The sequence below is a fragment of the Amia ocellicauda genome, chromosome 1 (genome assembly GCF_036373705.1).
Source record: "Amia ocellicauda isolate fAmiCal2 chromosome 1, fAmiCal2.hap1, whole genome shotgun sequence".
Taxonomy (NCBI): domain Eukaryota; kingdom Metazoa; phylum Chordata; class Actinopteri; order Amiiformes; family Amiidae; genus Amia; species Amia ocellicauda.
The window spans coordinates 23033754-23046677 of NC_089850.1; positions in this window are offsets into that span (position 1 = coordinate 23033754).

The window sequence follows — 12924 nt, forward strand, 5'->3', positions numbered from 1 at the left end:
CCTTCGACTTAGTACTTGGTGGCAAAACCCTTGTTGGCAATCATAGAGGTCAGACGTTTCTTGTAGTTGGCCACCAGGTTTGCACACATCTCAGGAGGTATTTTGTCCCACTCCTCTTTGCAGATCACCTCCAAGTCATTAAGGTTTCAAGGCTGACGTTTGGCAACTCGAACCTTCAGCTCCCTCCACAGATTTTCTATGGGATTAAGGTCTGGAGACTGGCTAGGCCACTCCAGGACCTTAATGTGCTTCTTCTTGAGCCACTCCTTTGTTGCCTTGGCTGTGTGTTTTGGGTCATTGTCATGCTGGAATACCCATCCACGACCCATTTTCAATGCCCTGGCTGAGGGAAGGAGGTTCTCACCCAAGATTTGACGGTACATGGCCCCGTCCATCGTCCCTTTGATGCGGTGCAGTTGTCCTGTCCCCTTAGCAGAAAGACACCCTCAAAGCATAATGTTTCCACCTCCATGTTTGACAGTGGGGATGGTGTTCTTGGGGTCATTCCTCCTCCTCCAAACACGGCGAGTTGAGTTGATGCCAAAGAGCTTGATTTTGATCTCATCTGACCACAACACTTTCACCCAGTTCTTCAGATGGGCCTGTACATGTGCTTTCTTGAGCAGGGGGACCTTGCGGGCGCTGCAGGATTTCAGTCCTTCACGGCGTAGTGTGTTACCAATTGTTTTCTTGGTGACTATGGTCCCAGCTGCCTTGAGATCATTAACAAGATCCTCCCGTGTAGTTCTGGGCTGATTCCTCACCGTTCTCATGATCACTGAAACTCCACGAGGTGAGATCTTGCATGGAGCCCCAGACCGAGGGAGACTGACAGTTATTTTGTGTTTCTTCCATTTGTGAATAATCGCACCAACTGTTGTCACCTTCTCACCAAGCTGCTTGGTGATGATCTTGTAGCCCATTCCAGCCTTGTGTAGGTCTACAATCTTGTCCCTGACATCCTTGGACAGCTCTTTGGTCTTGGCCATGGTGGAGAGTTTGGAATCTGATTGATTGATTGCTTCTGTGGACAGGTGTCTTTTATACAGGTAACGAGCTGAGATTACACCTACCATTAAAATCATAAACTGATAATTTCTTTGTCAGTGGGCAAACGTACAAAATCAGCAGGGGATCAAATACTTTTTTCCCCCACTGTATATCAGTCTCATTTACGTTTAGGTGCCGAGAAAGATCCTATCATTACTTGTTACCACAATTTCCCTTAACTGATTATTATTCAATGATTAAGGATAGGCAGGGCCATCTATAATCTGGTGTCTATTAACTTTTGTCAATTTCAGACTAAACAGTTAAACAGGAATGAGAAGATATTTCTCGGTGTTGACAGATTTTATTTCTAAAATTATCAACAAAACAGTTTAATGCAACACACATTTATATTTAAGAAAACTAAATGATATTCCACATTCTAGAGTTATGAATCACAGATTAACATTTCTAATTGATTTCTCAAATGTCATGAATCATGAACTCCAAACTGTTAAACTTATCTGAACTTCGTCGCAGAGAGGCCTCTCTGGCTTCGGGCTCAGATAACAGCACACGGCACGAGGTCCGTGTGGTTGGAACAAAGGCAGTCCGGTTCAGCCTTGTCCAAGAATTTCCACTCAGTCGATGCACCTGGAAGTTGGGGTTTCGCGAATATAGAGTCTTTTCCAAACAGATTTTCCACTGGTTTGAAGGCTCCAAGGTTGTGCACAAAATCTTCTTTGTAAGCAGGGGTTCCACCGTAGTTACTTGAAGACAAAGTCTTTGAGGAAAGCAGGGCCCTGTTCCTTCCAAGGGTCAAGTTTCTTAAGACTCAAATAGCTATTTAAATGACTGAACACTTTCGTATACAGTCGACTTAGTCAATTGTCCAGCTGTAAAACTCCACTGATCAGGTGGGCACAGGCGGGCAAGCGCAGTCTGTAAAGTTCTTTATTTAATAAAGTCCATTAAAAGAATTCTTCGTACGACTCAATCTCCTTCTCCCAGGTTAACTCTTCTGTTGCCAGCAAAGACTTGGTTGGTTTCTGGTTCCGGTTCTGGCAACAGAGCTACAGGTTGAGCTGTGGCAGCGAGTTTCTGGTTCAGGTGAGAGAGAGAGAGAAAGAGACTGTGTGCTGTTCTTTATAGTCTGTCAGATCAATAGGTGATTGGTTCTTGAGTTTTTGAGATTGGATTTCGGTTTCAGCCCCCGGTGTCCTATTGGAGGGGGGCTTGATTTATGACTGATGTTAATCCATGCCATCTTTTGGAAATGCCGGTTGGCCCGGGTTCGTAGCTCTCTGTCGGGATTTCGGCTCTCGTCCACTTCAAAGAGTTTTTATTACCTACAGGCCCCTTTCTCCAGACATCTCATAGCAGGATTCCAAACTATTTGGCCTATTCTCGTTGCCATCCTCCCCAAAACTGTCACTTTGATGTAAACCAGTTCCAAGCGGATGAGTTAAGGAAATCTGATAACTTTGGGGGAGAGAGGTCTTCTTTAGATCAGTGCTTCAGCTCAGAGCTAAAATGCTCTTATCAAAATACACCCAACATAACGCTACAATGGTTTAAACCATATCTGTCAAACAGACTCCAATATGTACAGATTAACGAGAACCACTCAAATTTAACTGAGGTTAAGTGCCATAGACATGCAATTGCACAACTGTCTTAGGAAATGTCCTGCACTGCAAGACCAGTATCTGAGCACGACTGCCTTCTTGTCTTCCTGCAACAGCCCCCTCCGAGGGTCCAACGAGGCACCTCGTCCCCGACCATGGAAGTCTGATGAGGCACAACCCACCCCAGAGGCACTTCACCACGGAGGGTCAACGAGGCATCCACACCCAAGGTCTGACGAGCCATCGCAACCCAAAGTCTGTTGATGGTCCAACCCCCCCACCCCCGATAGCCAGCGAGAGGGAAGAGCACAGCCAGCAGCACCGAAAGAACTTTCGGATCTCCTTGCTGCTGTAATAACTATACTGCCTGGAGGGGCCCAGCGATTCATTTTCTCCTACATGCCATCTATAGGAGTTTTTTGTTTTTCTCTCCTCCGTGCCTAAATGGTTTATTAACTTAAATGTTCACTCACTTTATTCTAGATCATGTAAAATGTTTACAGGCCTATATTTTATTTTATTGTATTTATGTATTTTATTTTGCTGTATGTTTGTTGTATGTTTACCAGTCTGTAAAGCGCTCTGTGGCTGCCCTGCGAAGGGCGCTATACAAATAAAAATTGATTGATTGATTGATATTGTTTCTGTTAGGATTTTTATTATTAGGCATCCATGCACGAAGTTCCAGGTCCAGGATGCCTGGAAGCCTATTGTTGTTGTAAGGATTTTTATAATGATTAGGCTTCCAGGTCCAGGATGCCGTGAATCCTATAGTTGTTGTAAGGATTTTTATTATTAGGCTTCCAGGTCCAGGATGCCGTGAAGCCTATAGTCGTTGTAAGGATTTTTATTATTAGGCTTCCAGGTCCAGGATGCCTGGAAGCCTATTGTTGTTGTAAGGATTTTTATTATTTTTCTTTTCTTCCACCAGAATATTTTCAAATGCCTATAACTTTTGAACCGCTTGGTAAAAACTCACGAAACTTGGTACGAAGGTAGGGGTCGATTTCCATATGGTGGCCTAAAGTCAAATGATTTGGCAGCCATCTTGAATGAAGTCCAAAAAAATTGCCTTTTTCAAACATCGTTTTATCAGGAATGGTAAAGAGTTGAGTTATGAAACTTTTTCTACGTAGTGCACTTATGTTAATACTTGATTTGGATATATCAGAAAATTGATAAATCACATTGTGTGCCCACAATTTTGGATTATATTGAAAACACTTCAGCCTCAACTCCTCATAGACCATGATGTGTGCTTTGGTATACAGCATCTCTGGATCTACAAATATTGTATAAAAAAAGTTCCTACAAGAAGAAACCTGGGAGCAATGAACAAATGTTTTAGACAATTTTGTCCAATTTTCTGACTGTAGTGACACACTGTCACCACTTGTGGCAGCATATATCGTATTTTTCACTGAGAAAACAAGATTCAGGCGCCATCTTTAGCATGTACATCGTAAAAACTAAGAACTATCAGTCACTTGCAACAGTATTAGAGTGGAAAGTATTCGTTTAAACACACAGACACTTCTGCAAGCAAATACAAATAGTGTAAACTGAGATTTGTTATAGTTAGGGATCGTTTCAGCTGTAGGGAAGCCGTGGAGAAAAGCGAGACAAACCGAAAGTGAAACTAAAACATACCATTAAAAATGATTCACAACACACGATAATACAAATTATTAAAATAAATACATGAATATGAACAGTGGTACAACAGCAATGACGTTGCTGAATCTGTAGTGGTGGGTTATTGCTTTAATTTGAAAGTCATTTCAAACTGAGACCGAGTGCCACCGCGAGTGCATGACTTCCTGTTTAATGTTACCGATGCAACACGGGGCACGACTTTGTGCTCTTCTCTCTCAGTGAAAACGTAACTTATGGTGACATGTTATATACTCAACTCTGCAGAATCGCTGGCTCTATAAAGTAGAGCTACAGACGAAAAAACGGACATACTCGCTCAGGGGCTTCAGATTAATAATTGGAGCTATTTCCCCCTTAATGAAAAACATATCTTTTACAAGCTGGAATTATAAATAACACAACACATCGGTAATTAATGTGACAACCAAATGAAACATCAAGTAAGCAACTAAATAAGGTTGAGATGGTAACTACGATTTTAAAAGCTGCAGCAGTTTTAAGATGCTTACAGCTTGTTTTTGTTTCCTTTTTCGTTTGATTGTTTTTTATAACAAGTACACAAACTACTGAGGGATTATTTCAGCTGTAGAGAAACCGTGAAGAAAAGCAAGACAAAACGAAAGTGAAACTAAAATATAGGATTAAATGTGATTCTCAAGAACATGAATACACGTCTTATAAAATAAATACATGAAAATGGACAGTGGTACAAGAGCAATGGCGTTGCTGGATCTGTAGTGGTGTGTTATTGCTTTGATTTAAACGTCATTTCAAACTGAGATCAGGAGTGCATGACTTCCTGTTTATATCATGTTAACGATGCAACACGGGGGGCATGACTTTGTGCTCTTCTCTCTCAGTGAAATCGTAACTTACAGTAACATATGTTATGCCCCGCTCATTATTGCTTTACGATGATTGGTGTGGGTGGAGTGTCTGGTGCACTACGTTTGATGGAAGAGATGTCACCTGACCTATAAAGCCTCCAACGGAAGTTTCAAGAGAATATCCCTCTAAAACGCTTGGTTTGTTTGTTTTTGTTTTGTTTTATTTGGTTTGGAGTTTTCTTTTCTTTGTTTCCTTCTTTTTAAGAAATATATTTGTCTTTTTTTTCGGCTTCCCTGGCAGGTCGGTGAGTAATGTAACCCTTTATATGTTATTTTTGTGTTTCTTTTTCCGCCCTGCCATAGCTTAGACCATTGCTAGTTAGAGGGAATGCCTTGTATTGTATTAGCTTTTATATTTTTGTTATCCTGATGTGTAGTGATCTACCGTTTTTGATTGTTAGAGGCTACCCTGCTTTCATCTGTTTTGGGGGTTTGTTTATTTTACGAAGCTGCGGCCCTGCGTTCTTGCTGGTGAGCGCTTTTGTGGTCGTAACATAAAATGGGGGCTCGTCCTGGATCTTTTTGCTCCGATTGATTGCTGGGAGTGGTGTTGCTACTTTATGTTGTGCACACTTCTTTTGCACATTATTGTTTATTTTTAGTTTTTTAGCCGCTGTTTCAGATTAGAGTTCAGAGTCTCTTATAGTAGTTTTGTGCTGTTTTATTAGCGTTTTTGTTGTTGTTGTTGTTGTTGTTTATTTGGTGTGTGTGTGTATGTGTAGGTATATAGATATAGATATATAATTTGTGTATTGTGTATATATTGCTGTTATTGAGGTTAATGTAGGCCAGTTTTCTGAAGCGCCGACGGTGGAGCAGTAAGATCGCTGCATCAAGGCGGAGCTTTTGGATCTTGCTACTTACTATGAAATTGAAGTTGTTAAAGGCAGCCGAAAGGCTGATGTTAAAGCTGCAATTGTCTCTGCATTGGTTGAGAAAAAGGTGTTTTCAAGTGAGCATGTTCAACTAACTGAACTTTTAGAACGCTTGATCAATGCAAATCTTACTGTGAATTTGGCAAAATGTGAGTTTGGGAAAGCTACTGTTACCTATCTTGGAAAAGTGGTGGGACAGGGACAAGTGAGGCCAGTAAGGGCTAAGGTGGAGGCAATTCACAATTTTCCCATCCCTACCAGTTGTAAAGATTTAAGGAGGTTTTTGGGGATGGTAGGATACTATAGGGCCTTTTGTAACAATTTTTCCGATGTTGTAACGCCTCTTACTGATCTTTTAAGTGCTAAGGTCCATTTTGTTTGCACCCAAAGGTGTCGGGAGGCTTTTGAGGGGGCCAAATCTCTTTTAATAAATGCACCAGTTCTGGCTGCGCCAGATTTTTCCAAGCCTTTTAAACTGATAATGGACGCAAGTGATGCTGGAGCTGTCTTGCTGCAAGATGACCCATGTGGGGTTGAGCATCCTGTCTGCTTCTTTTCTAATAAGTTTGATAAGCATCAGAGAAATTACTAGGTTATGGAAAAAGCTCTCGCTCTGGTTTTTGCTATTAAGCATTTTGAAATCTATTTGAGTGGGTGTAGTTCTATCTTGTTTTATACTGATCATAATCCTTTAACATTTTTGCAAAGACTTGGCCATACCAACCAAAGACTACTGCGGTAGAGTCTCTTCTTACAGAATTTTCATCTGGTTGTGCGGCACATTAAAGGGTGTGATAGGGCATCAGCAAGGATGTTTTCTCGTGCCTAAAAATGTGATGTGATGTGGGTTGTTGTTGTTGCTTATTTCTTTGGCTGTTTTATAATGAGACTTGGACATGCTTTTTTTTTTTTTTGGTCAGGAAGAAGACCTCCTGATGTGCCTTGTCCTAATGGATAGTTTGTGTAATGGATCATTTAATCGCTGGCTCTATAAAATAGAGTTGAAAGGGTGAGCATAATACCTTTACTGTGCGAGCTACACATGAAAATACGGACATACTCGAACAGGCGCAATAGTAAAAATGAACTGGAGTTATTTGCTCCTTAGTGATTTACTTTGCTTTTACAGCTGTAAATATATATAACGCACACATCAGAAATCAATGTGATAACTATATGAAACGCCAGGTATGCAACTAAATAAGCTTGAGAAGGTAACTGCAAATTGAAGAGCAGCAGCAATCTAAAGCTACTTAAATGGTTAGATTGTGTTTTAAAGTACACAAAATGAAACTTAGAGAATCAAGTATTTACTAATTTATTATGATATTAGAGATATTGATGGTATTACTAATGTAATTAAATTGATATATTTAAATCAAATAAGTGTAGTTGGTTTATTGAGATTGTAACTGGAATTCTTCCTTAAAAACAATTACCACAAGAGGGGGAACTTGACCATGAATACTCTGCTTACCAAAACCTTTTAAGTAAATAATGTTGTCAACATGTGTGTTCATCTGATTAATATTTTTAGGAGTCTGAAACCATACATTTCTCGTCTGCAAGCATCTGGTAGCCTCACAAGTTGCCTGCAACTTCTAGTTATTATTATTATTAGGCTTCCATGCACAAAGTGCTGGAAGCCTATTGTTTCTGTTAGGATTTTTATTATTATTATTAGGCTTCCATGCACAAAGTCTCCAGGTCTCACGCTTTGTCCACCAGGCTGCGTTTTCTGATTCAAGCTTTGGTGCCTTCTAATCCATGCCACTTATACCCACTGTGCCACAAATTGGCATGCATGACACTAGTACAGAGTACTACTATGGGTGTCAAAGGCTAGTTGCCCCAGTGAAAAATATGGGTGCTGTGGGCCAATGAAAAAAACATATACGTCGCTTCACAGAAGTATCACATTACCTCTACACTGGAATGCAGTACGCACATGAAACTCAGCACCTATGTCTATGTCTGTGCATTGAGCATAAACCTGATAATTAAGTTTGTGAGGTACACGGTTAAGCTGCAACATTGGATTTAACATCTGTCCGCGTGTGAAAATGAAAACGGCTACTACTCCGGAAGTCTAAATCTCAGTGCCCTGAAACTATGCATGTGTTACATAGATACTGCAGTCTATCAAATGTGCAAGAGGCAAGTGACTGCATGCAAAAACATGGCAGCCACAAGCAAATGATTGAGCATGTATGCAAAATACACATTTATAAAAGCATGAACTTTGACCCCAGAAAAAACCCATTAGCCATATTCAAAAACTCAACAAACTTGGTACAATAATTGATTAGAATGTTATGCTTGATTCTGGTGAGTTTTGTCACCAACAGTAACACGGTGCGCCATGTCACATGCAGCAGTAAATATCTACAGAACAGTGAATCCTAAGGTGCTTCAATTTTCAGCGATTAACACTAGTACAAACATCTGTCAAAGTTGAAAAAGCCAAGTTGATTGGACAAAAAACATGGCTGCTGTGCACCAATGAAAATGACAGCTTCAACCTTATACTGACATTCATTATGTAGACCTCTACTTCCATCATTTGGACAAACTTGGAAATTGCATTATGTATCTACAAAGCAGAAAACTTGAAACTTTCAAATGTGCATAAAACGCTCATACATTCCTGAAAACTCACGAAACTCACAAGTGTTGTAGAAACCACTTATACGTACAAATGCAGTGAAAACTGCACATGCTGGTGTCATGGTGTTACTAAATATTGTGATAGGAGTCTAAATTTGTGAAATGCTACAGAAATCTTCTCCAAAACCTAATGACACATGCATATGCCACTTCATACACATGCATACCTTATGCCCCACTATTACGCTTATTCATCAGAAGTTCCCCGGGCGCACGCTTTGTCTGCCATGTAGCATTCTCTGATTCCAGCTTTGGTGCCTTCTAATTCATGCCACTTATACCCACTGTGCCACAAATTAGCATGCATGACACTAGTACAGAGTTCTACCAAGGGTGTTAAAGGCTAGTTGCCTCAGTGAAAAATATGGGTGCTGTGGGCCAATGAAAAAAAACATGCGTCGCCATTACCTCTACACTGGAATGCAGTACGCACATGAATCTCAGCACCTATGTCTATGTCTGCATTGAACATAAAACCTGATCATTAAGTTTGTGAGGTACACGGTTAAGCCGCAATGTTGGATTTAACATGTGTCTGCGTTCGAATATGAAAACGGCTACTATTCTGGAACCAGTGCCCTGAAACTTTGCATATCTTACATAGACACTGCTATCTATCACATCTGCAAGAGGCAAGTGACTGCATTCAGTAACATGACAGCCACAAGCAAATGACTGTGTACATATGCAAAATATGCATATTTATTAAAGCATGAAATTGACCACAGAAAAATGTATAAGCAAAATTCAAAAACTCACCAAATTGTGTTACAATATGTCACTTATGACAGCAAATATCTTCAGAACTATAGCCTAATGTACTTAAATTGTCCGTAATTAAACTAGTACAAAGATCTGTCAAAGTTGATGAAGCCAAGTTGATAGGACACAAATCCTGGCTGATGTTCACCAACCAAAAAGACAGCTTCACATGTCAGACACATCATGACATTCCTTATGTAGACCTCTACCTCCATCATGTGGCCAAACTTGGGAATTGCATTCTGCGTCTTAAATCACACCATAATGAAAACTTCACATATATGTTGGAATTAAGTGAAAAATACAATGGTACCTTACATAATTGAAGCAAACAATGAAGGAATTGATATTAAAGTCCACTGACTTTGAATACATACCCCACATGAAAAAAAATGTAAACCACAAATGTATGCTACATTGGATTGAAATTGAAAATTACACATTTAATAACACATGCATTTAAACTACAAATGCCTGCTGAAATCTGAAACCTACTGATACAACATGGAAGACTTAAAAGTTGCATGCAACTTCTAGTAATTTTTTTTTTTCTGTATCAGTATCATGTGTCAAGATGTAATCTCCTTAATTTAATGCTGCCATATCTGCAAATTGCATAATGTTCAGTCTAGCCCTAACAAGGAACACACCTCTTTTCTATCTCACTATACAATTGCCAAAATATGTATTCTGAAGCAAAAACAACATTTACTGGTAACATTATTTTCCCTTCCGAAAGGGGCGATATGTAAATCAAAAGACCTTATTTTGGCAAATATATACTGAAATGCATATGCCTTCCTAACTGCAAAATGTAGGCTTGTGCTAAAGGACTTAAGGAGACGGCTTTGAAGTTCTGTGTTTTACGACAGGCCTGTGCTCACCAACATACGACAGATAATATATCCATGCTGACAAATGGGCTGCCATGCCCGTCTCCACAGAGACTAGCATCACATTCCAATTGAAGATTTATTTTGTGAAACACAGACAATCAAGGTACTTTATATATTCCATAGACCAGGGCAACAAACCCAAATACAAACTACATGCTGCTAACAGAAGTGTTACACAGCTTCTCCCTCAGTTTGATAACAAACAATAAAAGGTGACTTAAAACTAAGTTAATGACACTTAAGTAATTCTACCTCAGAGCTAAAAAAATGCTCAAGCTTTTAAAAGAAAGACCATTAGCTAAAACAACCATTGGACCATTTATATTTCACATACAATGCAACATTAACATTTAGTAATAGAATTTTTCACACATCCTAATTGATCCTCCACTGACATGGGCATCAGACCAGCCCCCCTGGAATTCCAAAAAGACTTAAATTTTACATTACTGAGAGAGAACATCTGGCTTGTTTGGTATCAACTCTAAGGTCATGCTTTGAGGGGCTTGAAAATGTAATCAATAGAACTAAAACTTGACAATATAGAGAGTTAGAAACTCTAGGTAAAATTTGAACCATTTTCACATTCCTCAAAGTCATTACACCCCCAACACACATTCTGTAGGAATCAAGGGAGAGGAATGGCAAAGACTGCTTCGATTCGAATTTCAATTTTATTACCCCAATTTTATTCTCCACCAAAAACCTGAAAGCTTTGCAACCGTCCTCAAGTCGACGCAGTCTGCCAGCCCTCCCCGCTATCAACCGTCTGCATAACAGAATCTCAGTATACCACACCGGTATATTTCGTGTTCTAGTCAAGACTTCGGTAAACCAGAATTACATAAAACCTAGTTTTGTATGAGATCGAAATTGTAGGAACAGCTTACTTTGAATGTTATCCACCCTGCTTGTCTCTATCCTATATTTGCAAATACATGTTGTCTATTTACATTTTTAATAAAATGAAACAGCCTCAAGGTTAATTCATGCAGATCAACCTCACTGCTAATCTGAATTCATATTAGTAAAGTATTGTGGTAACTTATGTATCAACCCCGTCTCGTTTTCAGAGGACTTGATCACTGTGGGTTGCATGTGTGGGGGGTCACTAGATAACAGGACTTTATTCAGCAATTATTATTTCTTCGGATATCCATACCAGATAAAATGGAAACTCTAGTTTAAAGTCTTAAGACAATCGAAATTACTTACTAATAAAACAATAACTGTAATGATAAATTAAAACAATTTGTCCATTGCAACATTTTGTCTGTATCTTATGAGATCAGCATCCTTTCATTTCACCAAACTATTTACAGTAGACTCAAGCTCACATGTTCTCCAGGCCACAGAAGGTGGGGGAGCTTAGCAGGTGATGCAGTAGGTGGGAGGGTGGATAGAGTGGTTCTATCTGTCCATAGTGTTTTTGATTACATTGTATTGTGGATTGTTTGTTTTGTTAGCATGTTTGTGGAATAAATTAATTGGAATACAAAATGTATATGACTATTGTTTTAAAACATTAATGTTTAGCCCCTGTATACATTTTTACATCCCTTATTAATCAATGGCACCCTTGGCACTGACATATTAAACAAACCAGAAAGTTTGCTATCCCTGCAATAACATCTCAAGCAACTCTGCAATGATGTGACTGTAAAACATAAAATTTGATCATTTTCTTCTTAAAATCTACTTCATTTATCTAATAATGACAAATACAGTCACCTCTGGCATGTAAAATGTACCATTTTAAACCATGTGCAAATCAATTAAATACAGTGCTTTTGTAAGGCATCACTTCAATTGATATTGGATTTTAAAACGAAATGGGGGTTGACGCATGACAATACCCTGCATAATAATAATAATCAAAATAATAATAAAAGCACTAATACTGCTAACATTTATTTACTTGTTTATTATTTATTAAGTACATTTAAAAATACATTTGTTAAATTAATTACAGGATATTCATTACATTTTAATTTATTGACTATATCACTGAAAAGCCATAGTATCAGCACCATTGCCTGGCACACATGAATGGTTATCAATGTATTGATTTTAATATTTCCATCACTAACAGAAACAGAAAAAAAATGTATTTCTACAAACAAAAATGACAAAGGCCCAAAGCAAAACATATAAAAGAGAAGACCATATAAACTCAATGTCCAGGTTAATCCCTTCATAACCAACACTCAGTTTCCTGCTTATTTTAGTCTAGCATAACATATTTCCATATCAAACAAAACAATCAAAGAGGCTGTGGAGAACTCAGTATGAATGGACAGTTGTAACAGAGTAGAAAAATAAATACAATATTTATAAATAATAATTTAATATTATAATACTTTGCAAATGAAGGAGAAATGTTCACATTGAAATCAACCAGACTGTAAATATACCATGGCACTAAACATAGGAGAAAGACACCTACTGTAACGCCCAGAGTTGTCAGCTTTTCTTTTAGATTTCTTAGGATTCTCCATTTTTTTTTCTCATTTGTAGACCTTACTTTTTTAGTAGTGCTGATTACCTTTGTATGTCTTCGGGC